We start from the raw sequence: 3,640 nt of genomic DNA on the forward strand, positions 1-3,640 counted from the left end.
AAGAGCCCAACGGGGAAGACGAAGAAAGAAGTGACCCAATTGCTCGCCGCAGAACCAACAAGCTGGCACCACCTCCTCACAAATGCACAAAGCAGAAAACTGGTTTGTCCCTCCACCGTCAGCTAAATAACCCGCACACACAGGAGGTACTATTCTGCATGCAACGCTTCGAAGGACGACCAGGACGTTTGCTTCGGTAGGCTAACAGTCCCCCTATTAGGCCTCAGCCCACCCAAAGAAGCGGAGGAAAAAACAAAGAGAAGAAAACTTAAAAAATATAGTCAAGATATTTCAAATGCTCCAAAAAAATAAAAAAAATTCACAAATTTTGTAAATGATCATGAATTTCAAAATGTTTACCGATTTGAAAAAAAAACTACTCGGGAATTCTTAAAACGTTTTTAAATTTAGAAAATGTTTGTGAATTTCAGAAAATGTTCCTCATTATACAATCTTGAATTAAAAAATATTCATGAATACGGAAAATGTTCTCAGATTGCAAAAGAAGTTCCCCGAAATTCAATAATGTTTATAAATTTTAAATTCATGAATTTAAAAAATGTTCACGAATTTAAAGATTTGTTTATCCATCAATATAGTAGTGCCACGTCAGTGTGTGAATACAAGTCCAACCGTAGCCCACAATCAATCCACTTTTTGACATGTGAGGCCACAAATGCAAAATCCACCTTCTACTGGTGGTGATCGGCACCGGCGAGACACAGGGTGCGACACTCGAGCGAATGTCAGATGTGTGTGTGGTTGTGTTCATGTGCAAAGGTTATGTCCGAAGGCATCGATTTGTGCCAACCAGCTTGGGGCCTGGGCCTTGGTGGCTTCACCTTTAGACTCAAAATGAAATTCGTAGTAATAAATCTTGTACCGCAAAACACACTTCTGGATCCAGCTTGCACCTCTACAAAAAATTCAGTTTAAACCAACGCTTACTTCCACTTGACCAGTGGAGTCTACCATGAGGCCAAAGCCTAGATCGCTCACGGCGCTCCCTATTTCCAGGGAGCTTAGTATCTCTAGAATTGCCAGAGCCGACCTTGCTTGCTCAATAAATCAACCCAAATCCGCCCTGCCTTAGATGCAGCTGCCTGCGCCGTCAACGAAAGGCATTATCCGGTTCTTCCAGAGGCTTTAGAGGGTGTTTGTTTCTAGAGACTTATTGGCTTAGGGACTTAAAAAAGTCCCTATAAGTCTCATCTAAACCAAACAGGAGGGGCTTATAGGGACTTAAAGTGGGCATTTGGGACTTATAAAATAAGACTCTCGAGGAGGGACTTATAGGGACTTATAGTTGTAATATGGTCTTATAGGAATTTATAAGTCTCAGGAACCAAACAGATAAAGACCTTTTAGGGACTTGAGACTTATAAATTGGGACTAAAAAAGTCCTAGGACTTATGAACCAAACAGGGCCTTAATCCTCAGCCTACAAAACTGTCGCCGACGGCGCCATCAATGCTCACGGGTCACAGGTCACAAGCATTGCACTTGCACACAAGTCGCAAGCATTGAACGAAGCCTTCGACCAATCATGTCGTCCTTGTCGTGGTCAGCGGACCTCCCGTGGCAGGCGCGCGGCGGTGGTGTCTTCCACGTCGGGCAGGGCAGCGCGCTGGTGCTCGCGTCGTACCCGGTGCTCCTGTTCCTCGTCCTCGTCTCCGCGTTCGTCAGGTACGTGTGGATCGCGCTGGCGCTCTACTGCGCGATCTTGTTCGTGCTCTTCTGCACCGGTCGCTTGCTCGCCGGGCCGGTGGTGTTCGTGCACGACGAGGCCATGGCGGCCGTCGAGCGAGGCGGCCTACCACAGGCGTCAATTGCGGCCATCCCGGCGTTCGTGTACGGAACCGCAGCTTCGGCCGGTGCCGGTGCCGGCGACGGCGAGGCCCAGTGCGCGGTGTGCGTGGAGGCTGGGGAGAATGTGCGGCGGCTGCCGACGCGCACACGTTCCACATCGGGTGCATCGACATGTGGTTCCACTCTCATGCGACCTGCCCGGTCTGCCGGTGCCATGTGGAGCCGCAGAAGGCTGGCAAAATGTCACCGTTGGCGCCAGAGCCGGCTCTGCCGCCGGTGTAGTTGTTGCTGGCTGACATAAGATTGCACAGATTCATTTGAGGTCCCTCACCTCCTCACTATTGTCGTTTTATACTCTGTGACTTTTGATGAGTTGGTTGGAGCATAAATTCAATATTAACGATCGAATGACGTATACTCGTCTTTACATGGTTAATGTGTTACGGCATCTCCCGCGTTGACCTGCAAATCACACACCGCCTCCCTTCGAAGACAGGGACCTGTCCGCGGATACAGATCAGGAGTCAGCCATCCAAAATTATCCACATACATTTCAAACCACATTTCAAGTAACCGGACAAAATTCATCAAACACAATGGAATTTATCGACTTCCGATAGGAAATAGCACAAATTATCCATACATAGCATGCAAAAAAGTTCAGTACAACAATAGTTCAAATCAACGAGATTAACCACATGTTCAACAAGTTTTTCATAACAAATCATGTTGTCCCATACATACTGCCCCTTGACCTTCATCTAACATTGTGTGTGCGTAAATGGTCTGCCCTCCGCCCCGTGGCACATAACGGCAGCAGGCTACACAACTTGTAGAACAATATCAAGGAATGAATAAATCAATCAACAAGTTGAGCAAGAATAAGCAAAACTTACGATCTTCATGGCTGTCGCGCGCAATGGCCACATTGTCTCCAGCCGATCAACCGCTTTACAAAACTTGACGACGGTGGTCTGGATGGTGTACTATCGATACACTAACGTCTTCATATTGGGTTCATGGATGATGTGCATGTCGTAGGGCGTAATGTGCTTTCGTGCGTGAAACCAACCACGCACGCTCTACCAGAAGAGCCCCCTTCTGCCCCTACCTACGAAAATCGGAATACACCCAACCACGCACGCGCTACCAGAAGAGCCCCCTTCTGCCCCTACCTACGAAACCCGGAATACACCCAACCGCGCATCGCACAACAACTTTATCCTCCATGATCGAGTACCCCGCCATCCTTCCTACTATAAAAAACAACATGAAGTTGGAAAATAAGCTCAATGGTATTTGACCGGACACCATGGACATCGTTGACACGGGGAGGGTACCTGGCTATGATACGTCCATTTTGCATCATTATTTCCTACTACAAATTATCTTATTTCAATGATATGTTTCACATTAGGGTGCAATTAAATGTCTTTTCTCTCTTAAATGCAAGATATATCAAGAGAGGGTGATTGCCGGCAACTGAAATTCATCTGGATTTGAAAAAGCAACAGAAGAGAAGTATATCAATGGAATTGGTATGAAATGAATTCAAGACATGCAAAGTTCAGGGGGAGTGCATCCCTGAATGATAATCTTTCTGTGATCCTCTTACACATACTGGTACCGCAACAAGTCGATCGGTAATCGAAGACATCACAAGTACGTACATATGTACATAGCCACGCCGCTCCTTATCTGTTTGGGTAGCGTGATGTTGACGATGTTCTCTCGCGTATGTTTCAGATGTATCTCATTCCCATCATTTGTTGTCACTAAATCATCGACGCTTCCCATCTCCATCGATCAACCCCTCCTCACATGTTCTATC

The 3,640-nt window shown here is 46.6% G+C and overlaps 1 pseudogene; it reads left to right on the forward strand.

Annotated features, from left to right (window-relative positions):
- Positions 1–1,546: 1,546 nt before the first annotated feature.
- LOC119308701 lies at positions 1,547–2,091 on the forward strand (annotated as a pseudogene).
- The last annotated feature ends 1,549 nt before the right edge of the window (positions 2,092–3,640 follow it).

This window comes from Triticum dicoccoides, chromosome 1B (assembly GCF_002162155.2).
Source record: "Triticum dicoccoides isolate Atlit2015 ecotype Zavitan chromosome 1B, WEW_v2.0, whole genome shotgun sequence".
NCBI classification, from domain to species: Eukaryota; Viridiplantae; Streptophyta; class Magnoliopsida; order Poales; family Poaceae; genus Triticum; species Triticum dicoccoides.